This window comes from Sminthopsis crassicaudata, chromosome 4 (genome assembly GCF_048593235.1).
Source record: "Sminthopsis crassicaudata isolate SCR6 chromosome 4, ASM4859323v1, whole genome shotgun sequence".
NCBI lineage: Eukaryota > Metazoa > Chordata > Mammalia > Dasyuromorphia > Dasyuridae > Sminthopsis > Sminthopsis crassicaudata.
The window spans coordinates 71710407-71726451 of record NC_133620.1 but is presented as its reverse complement, the minus strand read 5'-3'; positions in this window follow the sequence as shown (position 1 = coordinate 71726451).

Below are 16045 nucleotides of genomic sequence, written 5' to 3'. Positions count from 1 at the left end.
AGTGGTCACTGTAAAAAGATACTGCTTTCCAGGTACAGGGGATAACATACAAAGACACTGAGGAGGGAGATGGAGAATTGTGTCCTGGCAACAGCATGCATTAGGGTTTGAGAAAAACTTAGAATGTGGAAAGGAGAATAATATTTAATCAGGTGGAAAGGTAGGTAAAAATTGAGTTGTGAAAAACTTTAAATATCATCTGAGGTTCTATTTTATCTCAAAGGCACAAAGAACTACTAAAGATTTTTTAAGAAGGGGACTGGATTTTTCAGACCTGTATCTTAGGAATATAATTTAAAAAAATTATATATTTTATTTTTACTATATGTATATATATTTCTTTATGAATCATGTTGGGGGAGAAAAATAAAAATACAAGGGGAAAACCATCGGAAAGAAAAAAAAAAAAACAACCCAGGAAAATGAAGTGAACATAGCAAGTGTTGATTTACATTCAATTTCCATAGATCTTTTTTCTGGATGCAGATGGTGTTTTCTGTCCAAACTCTATTGAGATCACTGAAGCCCTGAGAAGAACCAAATCTTTCATAGTTGATCATTGTACATTCTTGCTATTAGTGTGTACAATTAATTCCTAATTCTCCTATTTTCACACAGAATGATAATATTTCATTACTCTCATATATAACAACTTATTCTGCCATTCCCCAATTGATGGACATCTATCCATTAGGAATATCATTTTAACAGTTGTGTTGAAGATAAATTAGGCAGGGGAGACATTAGAAACTAGATGGTAATGCTCTCAATAGAAGTAGGAAGTAGGAAGGAGGGATAGACTTTGAAGAAATATAATGAATTAGGTTTTCAACATGTTGAGTTCAAGATATCTGTGGAAAATCAAGGTGAATAGCTGTCAGATAGTTGTTAATACAAGACTGAAGTTTAGCAGAAAGATTGGCATAGATATAAGGAACTGGCAAAGATACTGAAATAGTTTACTATTTCCTTATTCAGCAGATTAAGGCAAACAGAGGTTAAGTGATTTGCTTAGAATTTACAAAGCTCCTCAGTATCTGAGATTGGTTTTGAATTCAGGTTTTCCAGATTCTAGGGCCAATGCTTTATTCATAGCAGCATGTGGCTGCCCCTTTTTTTCTTGAATCTGTTCTAAGTAGCAACTCAAGTTTAATTTTTTTTTTGGCCACCCACTTATATATGACTAATTCTTCTGGTTGTTTCTCCTGGTGATGGTGGTGTGTATTCTTTTTTTTTTTTTTTTTTAATTAAAAATAAATACAAAATAAGAAAAAAAAAAAGAAAAAGACAGAAAAAGAAAATTCAAAGCAAAACAAAACATTGTCATATGCCTAGCATAACATCAGGAGGATTTATAATATATAACAATAAATTTCTTTTTCCAGAAAGCATATATAATAGTAGAAGACATTATATTATATTCATGCCTGTCCATCTTTTCTCTTCTTTATAGATTATTTTTTTTGTTCTCTACTGTGCACTTGTAACTTTATTCTTTTTTCCCTCTATCATCTCCTCTACCTTTTCCAAGCAGGCTAGAGTTAAGCAGAGGTATATATATATATTCATATCCACACTTATCCACGTGTATCTATATACACACATATGACATGTATGCACATATATTTACATATTTACATACTTCAAAAACAATATTAATATGGTTGACATATAATGTAGATTTCTTTCTTGATTGGCTAGGTTTGACCTTGCTTGAGATCAATGATGACCAGTCCTATTTTTTTCTAATTCTAATAAATTCCAGATAAATAAATTTCTAATCCATTCTAATTAATAAATAAAATTTCTGGTAAATTCCCAAATAAATAGAGTTCTAATAAATAAAATTTTCTAATAAACAATTAATTGTTGTATTATTTGTGTATATCTCTTGTTTTCTTATCCTTGTTAAGTCTTCTTTAATTTTACTCCTTAACTTGCCTTGCTAAAACTTAATCTCCTCCATTCAGGGATTCCTCCCTTATTATCTCCCCTTTTCCCCATCCCCTTCCCATTAATCTAAACACTTTATTCCACTCAAGTTAATCTAATATCCTTTTGTTCCCCTTCTAATCCTCTACTACCCTTTCCTTCTTTATCTCATTCCCATTAATCTACATATTTTATCCCATTCCAATTAATCTAAACACCTTCTATATTTCACCTTATCTAATTCTCTCCCTCCCTTCAAACACTACTTTGTAAGATTTACCTCTTGTTGCTACTAGGTATCTAGGGTCTCTTGACCTCTCAGACTAAGTTACTATCAGAGGTGGAAACATTTATCTCTCAGTGTAGATATTTGATCACCTGTGTTTCTACATAAGATAGAAGAGACCGTCAAGTTTTAGCTTCTGGTTCCTGTTCTCATTGCCATATGCTTGCAAGCACCTTAACTGCTGCTGAGAAGAGGGAGGATAAGCAAATGTCTCCTTCCTCCTTTATTGGGAAGTCCAAAAGAGCTTGAACTGTGTCCCAAGAAAGGCCACTTTGGAAAGGGACCAAAAACTATTTCTTCTCAAACATGGTAACCAAAGTCTTTCTGACTCAATCTCTAATCATCTTTGACATAATCCTCAGTTACAGAGGATTATGTTACAGTTGTGTAACATTATGTAACATCCCAGTTACAGGGATGAAAACATTAACCAGCCACTGTTCACACATTGTCTTTTATCGAGGACCCGGAACACACGTGTATCCCTACACATACTCCATTACATATATTTCTGTAATGACTTCTCTGTGTATGTGCTGTTTCCTTTTAATAGAATATAAGCTCCTTGAGGGCAGGGACTATTTAGTTTCTGCCCTATCAAAAGACCAGGTAGTTGGTATACAGAAGGTTCTTACCTATATGTTTGTTGCATTGAATCACTATGATCTGGAGATACAGAGATAAAAGTGAGAGCTGTTGTCCTGAAGGATCGTATATTCTATGGGGAAAATAGCAACAACTTGTAACAGTATATGCAGAACAAGTATATTTACAATACATACAAAGGGATGATACTAACTGATACACTAACAGCTGAAGCAAAGGGTCAGGAAAGACCTCACAGAGGAGGCAGCAGCTCGTCTGAGGTGTGAAGGAAAACAGGGATTCTAAGAGGTGGCAGTAAGAAGAGAGAACAGCCTGGACAAGACACAGAGGAAGAAGGTACAATATCATCTAGGTGGCTCAGTAGATAGAGAGCTGGTCTTAGAACCAGGAAGATCTGAGTTCAAAAGCAATCTCAGGCACCTACTAGTTGGATGACCCTGGGCAAGTCACATTGCCTCTATCTGCCTCAGTTTCCCCATCTATAAAATGGGGACAATGATAGCACCTGCCTTCCAGGGTTGTTATGAGGATCAGATATTGTTGGGATTACTAGGTGAGAACTCGGGTTGTCTGGATAGTGACAAGGTGAGAATTCAGGTTGGACAATTACAAGGTGAGAAGGAGCAGGCTCATTGGCTGAGGTGGTTCTTCCCAGAAGCCCTTGCATTATCCCACGCCCATTCTCTGGGAGAATAAAAGAGAGGACTCCCAGAGATAGAAAAAGACTCTGCATTGCATCAGGCTTGATGGGGCTCTCTGCAGGAAGGGAAGTCACTTCTCTGGACAAGAGTTAACAGCAACTGCCTGGAGACAACGGTTCGTTACAGGAAGAAGAATCTGTGGGAGAGATTTGAGTAGAAGACACAGCAGATCTCTTCCCAGAGAGTGATCTGGCAGCTTCTAGAGACGACAGCTCGCTACAATTGGCGTCCACACGTGGGGCAAGGACTTTTGCTTATTCTGACAAGAGGAGCTAGACCAGACCTTCGCAAGATATGATAATTATTTATAAAGTTCTTTGAAAATTTCAATGTGTTATATAAATATTAGTTGACATCATGTCACAAGGGAGCAATAGCATGAAAAGGGTATGATAAGACCCTTCATGATGATAATATGATAATATTCTTCAGGGTGATAATATTATATAAGATTGGAAATGTAGGTTGGAGGCAGGTTGTAAAGAGCCTTCAATGTCAAACAGGAATTTATATTTGATCCCAGAGGCAATTGGTAATGATTAGAATTTATTGAGCAGGGACGTGATATAATCAGACCTTCACTCTGAGAACATCACTTTGGCTGCTGTGAGAAAGATGGAATGGAAGATGAGAGGCTTGACACACAGTCTGATTAAGAGGCTCCTATAGAGGAAATTTGAGTGAAGAAAGAGGACAGATGCAAGAGATGTTGGGGAGGTAGAATCAATAAGACTTGGCATCTAGTGGAGGCTGATTATATATACATGTTATAGTGCAGTAGTCTTTGGATCTCTTTCCATTAAAAAAAAAATTATTGAGGATCCTGTAATAGTGGAAAGTGTACTTGTTCTGGAGTAAGGGGACCTGAGTTTTGGGACTTCAGGAAAAATTCCTTAGGCTCAGTTTCTTTATCTGTAAGATAAAAAAGTTGGATTAGATGGCCTCTGAGCCACATCTTCCAACTCTAGCTATACAATCATTTGATTGGTGACTTGGGTCAGGGCAAATGAAGAGTCAAGAATGACACTGAGACTATGAAAGTGGAAGTATGGTGGTGCTCTAGTCAGAAGAATGGAATAGATAGGGTAGTTTGGAAGTGAGGTAAGTTTGGAAAAAAGGATTTCTAGTTTTGGAGTGTGGAGAATAGAGAGAGATAAGGTGAAGAACTTAAAAAATATGTGAATTCTTTTTCTGTATTTTATTTTCATTATTTTTGTGTTTCCCCTATGACCTGAATAATATGTGCAGGCCCATATTTATTTGAGCCTTGGCCAGCTATAATCATATTTACTTGACCTGAAATGATGACATTTATCACTATTCAATGTTATCAATATTTAGACTATTAGTTGAGTGCTATTAGTTTAGTAATCTAAATTTTGAAGATCTGTTGACACCCATGTCTAACATTCAATTAAAGGGAGAGGGTACCTATTTCTCAATGCTCCCCAACTTAGCAATGCTTCCCCCTCCGCTTCTCAATGCTCTCTTACTTGTGATGTAATTTCTTATATAAAAGCTGTGTATCTTTACTACTTCTTTAGCCCTCCTACTGAGAGCTTTCTCTTTCTTATCTCACGATGGGATGGCTCATCCTCTGGAAGTTTTAATAAACAACTTTTCTGCCTTCTACTGAGTGATCTCTGAGTAGTCATTTTGGGTAAGGGTCATCTACATCCCTCACAGGTGTGTTATTTTTGAGATGCCTATGGGATTTCCAATTCAAAATGCTTAAAGTAATTGTGTGATGGAGGACTGGAGTTCCAGGGAGAGACAAGTGCTAGAAATGTAGGTTTGGGAGCCAGAATCATCGGTGTCAAAGCTAATATAAGTCATTTTGTTTCTGCTTTAGTACAGATACATATGGTGTACTGGGGAAGGAGATCAGAATCCTCTTGAGAACTGGGGCATGAGCCAGGTGAATCATAAGCTATGAGTTATTTTTGGAAGTTTTCATATTTCATCCCCTAGGCCCGTCAAGATCAAGACTGGAAGTTGCAGGACAAGACACATTTGATTTATGCAAGTAGTCTTAGTAAGCTTATTGAGGCAGCTCAAGGATAGAGTTCCACCTGGTGGCATCTCTAGGTGAAGCATGCTGGGAAGCTATCATGTTCCACTTCCTAGAGCTAGATAAATCTCTGTATCAGTGAAACACAATGAGTGTTTCATAATTATTATCCAATGGGAATGGACTGTCTTATCCAAATATTTTGTTAAAAGAGAATAGTATTTAGTGTGTAGGAGGGAGCAAATAGGAAATCACCTCAGAATTTGAGGACGAGGTTAAAAGAAAGTTAAAAATTGAAGGCAATTAGAATAAATTTGAAAATGGATGAGGTTAGCAGTCAGCAGAAGTAATCTACTATAAGAGACAATTTGTGAATGGATTATTAATGGGGACAAAATGTCTCTCAAAGCCAATGTAATGAGCAGGTTATTTTATAAAAGCTTAATGGAACTTTGGGTAGTATAAACTAAATTATGGGCTTTTCCATTAGAAAATATCCCTTTAAAATATTAGATATGAAATTGTGCTGCTATCCCAAAATTCTAGTTAGATCCCCCAAAGATTTAAATGGTCTTAGTTTTTCCCATTTTGCTCCCCAAAATTTCCAATTTCAGTTTTATTCTGGCAATATTCCATATTCTTATATCGGTATTTTCTTTTGGCTCTGTCATTCTTTTCCTAATTTCTCAAAGTTAGATGGCTAATTTAATTTGGGAAAGGCCAAAAATTTCCAGTGATATATCTTTCCATAACATACCTAATATAAAGAAAGCTGTAAACTACTCTGTTGTATTGTCATATGTTCAACATTATGTTGACATGACAGAAGGTTGGTGACCTTCATGGAATCTAAAAAAAAAGAAAGCCAAAAAATTATAAAATTTAAAAAAAAGAAAAAAAGAAAGCTAATGAGTAGTTTGATAGTGTTTTTCCAGCACACTGGAGAGAGGGGATGCTCTCTGATTATTGATGACTGATTTTTGGGACACTTTTCTTAGAGTGGATAGGGGCAATTTATCAAGCTACTCCAACAGAATATTCAATGCCTCTTCTCCATCCTCTAATTCTATACTTACCAAATCAAGTCTTGTGAGTGGAGAAATTTGGCTCCTAAATGAATTTGCCCACAAGTACTATGCATAAATGATTAATACCATATATGATGCATGCTGACAATTCACAAAGAATTAGTTTATAATAAAACATACCTACTGCTAAATGACATCTATCTTTAATAGATGAAAAGCTACCCCAAGATATTTTAATGCCTCAGAGTCACCATTGTTAACATCAATTATTTAGAAGATGGTGTCCTATAATGGAATTTGTATTTCTGGATCACATCTTAAAATGACTCTATGTTTCCTATGTTTCTTTTCATGTATTTTCCCTACAAAGTTCAACTCTTTACAATGATGGTGTATATGTTTATGGGAGAGAGGAATACAGATTTATGGCAGACACATTCTACTGTTACTTTTCCTTTGTAATATTTGAGCTAGGTTTTTGGAGAAGTGAAGGCAGGACAGACACCAAGGGGCTGTTCAGAGATAGAATGTCTATCTTCCAGTCCTTGTAAACCCTTATATACCTTATTGTAATTACATCATTATTACATACTGATTATGTGGAAATTAGAGAACCATTACCTCACCATGCTAAGTATTAAATATACGCAAACTAGAGAACTATTGTCTCATCAATTCCACTGAGTTAACACCTTGTTTCTAGTATACTTTTTTCAAGTGTACTTCTCCAGAGTTTTGGCTCTCTATACTCCTTTGCTATTTCATCAAATATCACTGATTTGATTTGTGTCCTCTAGCAAAATGAATGGAATTAGTGGGGACTTGTGAGCTAAAGTTTTAAAGTGAATTCAAATCTGCAGAGTACTAGAACATGGGATAGCTATACAAATGGAAAGTTTCTAATGAGGGGAATGTTTACTCTGCACCTACTTTTCATTCACAAAAGGAGGAAATGTTTTCTGGGAAAGAAATGTTGGAAACCTTGAGGGATGGGAAGCTTTCAAGAATGAAATTCTGAAGACCCAAACAAACAATTTCAATGAGAAAGTAAAAGAGGGATTGTCTGAAGAGGACAATTTGGTTAGAAAGGCCACTAATCAAACATTTTTAGTTCTAAAAACACATGTTTTGAAGAAATGAACAAGGGCGGACAACAGAAAAAATGGTCCTGCCATGTCTGGAATGTTAAATAAACACAGAATAACAGGAAATAATTAAGAAAACTAAGAATAATAGCATGGGCATTTTGATGAAATGTAAGCTTTAAAAAAGTTACTTCCAGAAATTCCTTTTCTATATAAAAGAGTGGGATGATTCAAGGAAGCTCCACACATTATCCCTTGTATTCATTTTTCCAAATTTTCCCCTCTCTCCCTCGACTCCCTCCCCTAGATGACAGGCAATCCCATAAATATTAAATGTGTTACAGTATAACCTACATACAATATATGTGTGTAAAACCAATTTTCTTGTTGCACGGTAAGAATTGGATTCTGAAGGTATAAGTAACCTGGGTAGAAAGACAGTAGTGCTAACAGTTTACATTCAATTCCCAGTGTTCCTTCTCTGGGTGTAGTTGTTTCTGTCCATCATTGATCAACTGGAAGTGAGTTGGCTCTTCTTTATGTTGAAGATATCCATTTCAATCAGAATATATCTTCATACAGTATTGTTGTTGAAGTGTACAGCGATCTTCTGGTTCTGCTCATTTCACTCAGCATCAGTTGATGTAAGTCTCTCCAGGCCTCTCTGTATTCCTCCTGCTGGTCATTTCTTACAGAGCAATAATATTCCATAACCTTCATATACCATAATTTACCCAACCATTCTTCAATTGATGGGCATCCATTCATTTTCCAGTTTCTAGCCACAACAAAAAGGGCTGCCACAAATATTTTGGCACATACAGGTCCCTTTCCCTTCTTTGGGAATCCCTTCTTGGGATATAAGCCCAGTAGTAGCACTGCTGGATCAAAGGGTATCACCGTTTGATAACTTTTTGGGCATAGTTCCAAATTGCTCTCCAGAATGGTTGGATTCTTTCACAACTCCACCAACAATGTATTAGTGTCCCAGTTTTCCCACATCCCCTCCAACATTCATCGTTATTTGTTCCTGTCATCTTAGCCAATCTGACAGGTGTGTAGTGATATCTTAGAGTTGTCTTAATTTGCATTTCTCTGATCAGTAGTGATTTGGAACACTCTTTCATATGAGTGGAAATAGTTTCAATTTCATCATCTGAAAATTGTCTGTTCATATCCCTTGACCATTTATCATAGTATGGATAAATTGCTTTTGCTTGAGGTTGTGAGGTTGAATGGTCAGGACTTGGGGGGATTATTAGAATGCGGTTTTCTAGCAAAGGACTACTAGAACTCCTTACAAAATCAGTTTCCCCTCCTATCCAATTAAAAAAAGAATTTGCAGTATTTTAGAAAGCCTCAGGAAAGTCTTATTTCCCAGACAAATAGCTGACACTTCCCCTTAATGGGAATGCTTCTGTTTGGGAGAGTGGGAAGCTGGGACAGATGACTGATCCTCCAGGGGCTTCTGCAGTCTCCTACCTGGGTGGGAGTGTTTTGCTGCTGGTCCAAAGTAGAAGATACTGATATCCTGGGGCTGACTTGTCTTAAGGTAAGGCAGCTACTTCCCCACTGTCCTGGAGACAGTTTAAGCTCCTGGCTCCAGATAAGAATCATGGTATATTAGAGAAGGGGACCAGAGTTAAAATGAACTCTTTAAAATACTCTAATGATAATGTTACTTAGACAAAATAAGTTTTGTGAGAGTTAAAAGAAATTTAATCTTCCTGGAACTCAGTTTTTTCATTCACAAAATGAGAGGTCTGGATTAGATGGCCTCTAAGGTGCCTGTCTCCTAGCTTTAGATCAGTGGGATCCTTCTCATTGGGATCCCCAATTGTGGGATACTTTTCATTTGGAGAAAGACATGTTAATGAAGTTTGCAGATGACACTAAGCCATGAGGAATAGCTAACAAATTGGATGATGGTCAGGTTCCAAAACAGTCTCCAAAGGCTGGAAGTTTGGATGATTTTAGTCAGCTGAAGCTTAATATCTTAAGGAAATTTTTGTTCTACGAATAAGGAAAGACTTCATGACTCCATAAGGGCTAGAGACTATCACAGAAGATAAAATGGACAATTTTGATTTTGTAAAATGTAAATGTTTTTATACAAATAATTCCAATGTAGCTAATATTAGAAGAGAAACAGTTAACTGGGGAAAAAAAATCTTTGCATCAAGGTTTTCTGATAAAAGTCTCACTTCTCAGATATATAAGGAACACAGCCAAATTTATAAGAATAAGAGCCATTCTCCAATTGATAAATGGTAAAAAGATATGAACAAATAGTTTTTGAGGGAAGAAATCTAAGCGATCTATAGCCATATGTAAATTAAAATACTTCTGAAATTCTACCTAATACTTACAGGATTTTCAAAGTTGACAAAAATGTAAAATGAAAAATATTGGAAGTGCCATGGAACAAAACTCTAAATGGGTACTGATGAAGCTGTGAATTAATTGGTCCAGCCATTGTGAAAAGCACTTTGGAAGCATTCCTCATTAGTTATTAAGCTATATATCATACTCTTTGACTCAGGGATAGCACTATGAGACTTATAACCTAAAGAAATAAAAAAAAAAAGAGAAATAGATTCTATATATACAAAAATATTTACAACAGCTCTTTTATTATAAGAAATAACTAGAAACTAAGGAGGAAGTTACTCATTAGTTGGGAACTGGCTAAACAAATTATGGAATATGAATGAAAGGGAATAGTATTGTGTTTCAAGAAATGAAAAATTGTGTTCCAAGAGAACTTGGAAGACTTGAATATATTAATTCAGAGTAAAGTGAACATAACCAGAACAGTTCATACTGTATACTCAACATTACAGAAAAATAACAATTTTTAAAGATTTAAGAACTCTGTACAACCAATGATCAATCATGCTTCCAGAGGACCGAAGATGAGAATGCTTCTACCTTCTGAGAGAGAGTGATGGTCAAAATGAAGAGGGAAATATACATTTTTGGACATGACCAACATGGAAATTAGTTTTGCTTGATTATACATATTTGTTACAAATGTTTTTCCTGCCTCACGGTAGAAAGAGATGGAAGAGAAAAAAATGGCTGGTAGTTGAAAGATACTGCATTTAATTAAGAAAAATCTTATGCTTCTGGATTATGGCAAAAAGGGAATAGCCTTGTAGAGGAATAGGAGGAGAATGAGACCAGGAAGGATTGCTGTATATGTATATGAAGATACCTGTGTTTTAGCAATAATCTTTGTTCCTATTAAGAGATTAGAATACCTGGGAAAACTGACCCCAAATGATTAGATTTCAAGATGGGGAATTCAGAAATCCCCTTTAGCAAATCTGAGAGAGGAGAAAGTGGGAAATATTATTATTATCATCCAATAATCTCTAAGTCTGATAATAACAGAAGTAAAATTTTTCTTTTTTCAACATATTAGCTTTAAGTCTAGGTAAAAATTAGGCCGGTGTGAAGACCATGACTCTTCCAATATCCATAAACTGTACTGTATTGCTGGAAATCTTCTCTGTTGCTCTAATGTTAAAGTATCCTGAATAATGCCCTGCTGATGTGAGAAAATAAAAAGTGTGATCTTATTATGTAATGATAAGCTGGGATGAACTTGGCTTTTTTTTTTTTTTTTTTTTTCCCAACAATGTTGTGGTTCAGGCTAATTCCAATAGACTTGTGATGGGGAATTAATATGAATTTATCATTTTCCCCTCTTTTCATCTGATTTTTCTTGTGCATCATGATAAATATGGAAATATGTTTAGAAGAATTATACATGTTTGATCTTTATTGGATTACCTGATGTCAACGGAAAAGGGAGAAAAATTTGGAACACAAAGTTTTGCAAGGTTGACTATTGAAATTGTGTTGTTGAAATGTTGAATGTGTCTTTATGTGTGTATTTTGAAAAATAAAAAGCTATTGTTATTAAAAAAAAAATAAGTATGATCTTATGATCTCCATAAAGCTTTAGCAGCCTAGGGAATTGCAATATAGTGTACAGGTTGTGATAGCCCCAAAAAGAAATTCACCACTAGATGGCAGGGTAGCCACAAAAATTTCCTCTTGTAATTTTTCAGTTCTATATATTTTCTATAAAGCCATGAGTGATAGAATTTCAGATCTGGAAGGGGAGTTGGAGATCATTTTTTCTAAGTCTTTCATCTTGTAAATAATGACACTAAAGTTCATGGCAGAAAATGATTTGCTTAAAGTCACTAAAAATGTTAAAGGTCTGGTCAAGTATTTCCCCACTCCCAACCTTGCATTTAAATAATGAACTTCTACAATAAGTTTTTCTCTTTAACTTCCTTAAAAAAACTTAATAATTAAGAAATTACACCATACATTTAGAATTATAGAGATTAGATGTCCTGCTGTTTCAATCAATCAGTCAGGCAAAAAGTATTTTGTAAGTGCCTACTATGTGCCACATACTTACTGGGCTGGGAAATAAGGATACAAAGGTTAAAATGAAATAGTTATTTTATTAAGGAGCAGTGATTCAAAAGTATATATATATATATTTATCTATCTATGCATCTATGTATCTATATATCCATCTATGTATATATTTATATATCTGTCATCTTCACCCTCTCTCTCTCTCTCTCTCTCTCTCTCTCTCTCTCTCTCTATATATATATATATATATATATACATGTTTTTAGTTGTATCCTATAGATCATGTGTCCCTTGAGGACTATCCCAGGGACCATGTATCGGAGCTTTTATGACAACTTCATAATGTTGGGAATGGGTGGAGTTAGAGTTCAAGGGTAAGTTTTTGAGACAATAAAACAAACTATTGCTGGAAGACATACTTAATCAAAGAATTTTTAAAAAGAGAGTCACTCTGCCCTTTTCCTCTCTCTCTCTCTCTTTGATTTTTTAGGGAGAAATCAAGAAAAGGTAGCCTGGGGCTTTCTGAGAAGAGTGTTCCTGGGAAGGGCTGGCCTTCTCTAGCCAATCAGTAGAGTAACTGCTCTCATGAACTTGAAAGATCAGGGACTTAGCTAGATGAACTTGAGTCTGGGCTTCTGTTGCCTCTTCTTTGCTATATTATTTCCTAAGTAATGGATGATTGGGGTAACTCCCAGATATACATGCCCAGGTGTGGAGGCAGCCTTCTGAGAGGTTCAGGGATCCTAGTTAGGTACCCTCTCTACATCCACTACTTCTTGGAATAAATGACTACAAGAGGAAAAGAAGCCCCAGCTCTGACTCAGCTCTCCAGATGTTGAGGGAGTATAGAACCGAGAAGAAATATAAAATGTCTATTTAGAAATTCTATAAATTTATTCATGTTTTGATACTTTTAAGTTAAACTTGGAGGAATACAATGGGTAGTGATAAATTGCAGTATCTTGTTGAAGAACTTATCAATGAATACTGTGATTATCATCATCATGCATTCCTGTTGTATGGGAGGAAATAACATGTGTCACATTTTACAATATTTTATGCATTTAATGTTTTTCTACTCCTTATTTTGGTAGACCCCAAATATAAGACAAAATCTCAGCTTTAAGTAAATTTCTCTGAATGATAGAAAAAAAGCTCAATTTTTCTTCTTTTATGGGTCTGTTTACCCCAGGGCTAAACCTGGTACACCAAAGAGGCAGGATTTATAATTGAGAAGACTCCCTTTGTGTCCTAGCTCCCTCGGTCCATGGGTGGTTATTGTTATGCATACATGTATGCAAACATGCATATATAGACCATGTATAAGCACATATGTAACATTCCACTCCTTTAGTCCCCCACTTCTCAAACTCAAGGCAATCCAAAAAGCAGAGACACTTTTTGTGTCTCCATTTGTAATTTTTTTTTTTTTTTTTTTGGCAAAGAAAATGGGGTGGTTTGCCATTTTCTTCTCTAGTTCATTTTCTAGATGAGGAATTGAAACAAACCAGGTTAAGTGACTTGTCCAGGATCATACACTTAAATAAATGAAGCTGGATTTGCCAGGTCTGGCACTCTTATCTACTGCCCCACCTAGCTGTCCTTGGATACATACACTTATGCCTGTCTGCAGCATAGAAAGAGTATGGGACTTAAAATCAGAGGACCTGGATTTGAATCCCAGTCTTGTGTGACTCTGGGTAAGTCAGCTCAAGTTAAATCTGGGCCACTGTTTCCTCATCTGTAACTTTTAGGGGGTTGAATTAGGTAACCTTTAAAGTTTATTTGAATTCTAAATCTTACCCTCTCTACAAGAAACTATTCTAATCTCCAGAAAGTTGGCCAATCTCCTCTGCTGAAGGCAGTACTTACAATGTGAATTCCTTGAAGGAATGAAGTAGATCTTCCTCACTACTCCATTGTGGGGAGGGAGAAGGAGAGGGGTCTCTCATCACCTATGAATGTATCCAAAAGTGGGGCAGAAGAGCTGAAGAATGAGAGATGGGAATGGTTCGGGGCACAGGCTTTTTAAGAGTGGAGAAGAAAGAGAAAGCTGGCTATAGCATTATGGAGGAGAAAGACTAGTTCTGGACCCTGAAGAAACTGCAGTGGCAAGACTACCTCTTCATAAGAGCTCTGGAAATGATCAGTGGGGAAAAGCTGCTGGAAAGAAAACCTCACATTTCCTGCAGGAAGAATCAGGAGGAATCCAGGCACTTGTCCTTGATTTAAAGACCAGTAGAAATGTCCCAAGTGTCAGATCTCACAAGTCAGTGAACATTGACCCTACAGGAGGCCATGAATAGAAAATGTCAACTGGGACATGCTTGCCCTTCGGAAGATGTGTTTCCCTTCAAATATTTGAAGATGGCTGTTATGTTTCCCTTGGAGCTTTGCTTTTCCAGGCTACATCTCCCTAGTCCATTCCACTGATCCCCAGAGAGCATAAAGTTAAATTCCTTCTCTATTTGGATTGTCCTTTAACTGTTTTCTAACTTATTGATGTTCTTCCTAAAGTTTGGCCTTCAGGACTGAACACAGGGCTCTAGATACAGACTGACTATAGTAGAGTAAAGCAAAGCTATATTTATATCCTTTTTTGGCTGCTGAAGCAATTGGGGTTAAGTGACTTGCCCAGGGTCACACTGCCAGAAAGTATAAGTGTCTGAGGCCAGATTTGAACTCAGGTTTTTCTGACTTAAGGGCTGGTGCTTTATCCACTGTCCACCTAGATGCCTTGCTATATTATCTCTTAAGGCAGCCTTGGATCATATTGGCTTTTTGGGCTGCCATATGTTACTAATAAAAAATGTTTTGCATTGATTATCTCATTTAATTCTCCCAACAAGCTTGGGAGGTTGATACTATTATTATAATTTTACAAAAAAGGATACTGACTCTCAAACAAGATTAAGCAAATTGCCAGGGTCATATAGCTAGTAATTAAAGCAAAATGATTCCAGGGGCAGCCAGGTGGCGCAGTGGATAGAGCACCAGCCTTGAATTCAGGAGGACCCGAGTTCAAATCTGGTCTCAGACACTTAACACTTCCTAGCTGTGTGACTCTGGGCAAGTCACTTAACCCCAGCCTCAGGAAAAAAAAATGATTCCAAATGCCTTGTAAGCCTTTATTCAAGACATTGATTAAAAAAATCAACAAAACAAAAAAACCCAAAAGAAAATCTCTAAGGAACTCCACTAGTGATTTCCTACCAAGCTGACTGCGTCCAGACATTCAATAAATTCAGAAGACACAAACACAACACACACACACACACACACACACACACACACACACACACACACAAACTTTCATTTGGTTCACATTTCTTGGCTTTTTTCATAATAATATTATAAAAAAAACTTTCAGTGATCTATAATATCTAGGCTAATATATCCTCAGTCTTCCCCTTACCTAACAGTTTAATAAACCTGCCAAGAAGAGGAAATAATGGGAGTCTGGAGTGACCTGTTCTTGAGGGAGCTGTGCTGACTCTTTATCATTGCTGCTTTTCTAGACATTCGCTAACTATACCCTTAAAGATGCCATTTAGAATTTAGCCAGGAATTTAGCCAAGAATCACTGGTCTTTAGTCTGCATATTTCATTCGATTCTCTCTCTCTCTTTTTCCCCCCTGGAAATTGGGACAGTTGCTCCTCTTAAATCCTATGGTACTCTTTCAATGAGCTTTGAAAAATCACTGGCAATACCTCAGGAGTCATAACTTCTTGTTTGTTCAATTTCCTAGGATGTGGCTCTTCTCTGGCCCATTTAACTCAGAATCGCAGAAGCACAGCATCTTTCTTTCTTTCTTTCTTTCTTTCTTTCTTTCTTTCTTTCTTTCTTTCTTTCTTTCTTTCTTTCTTTCTTTCTTTCTTTCTTTCTTTCTTTCTTTCTTTCTTTCTTTCTTTCTTTCTTTCTTTCTTTCTTTCTTTCTTTCTTTCTTCCTTTCTTCCTTTCTTCCTTTCTTCCTTTCTTCCTTTCTTCCTTT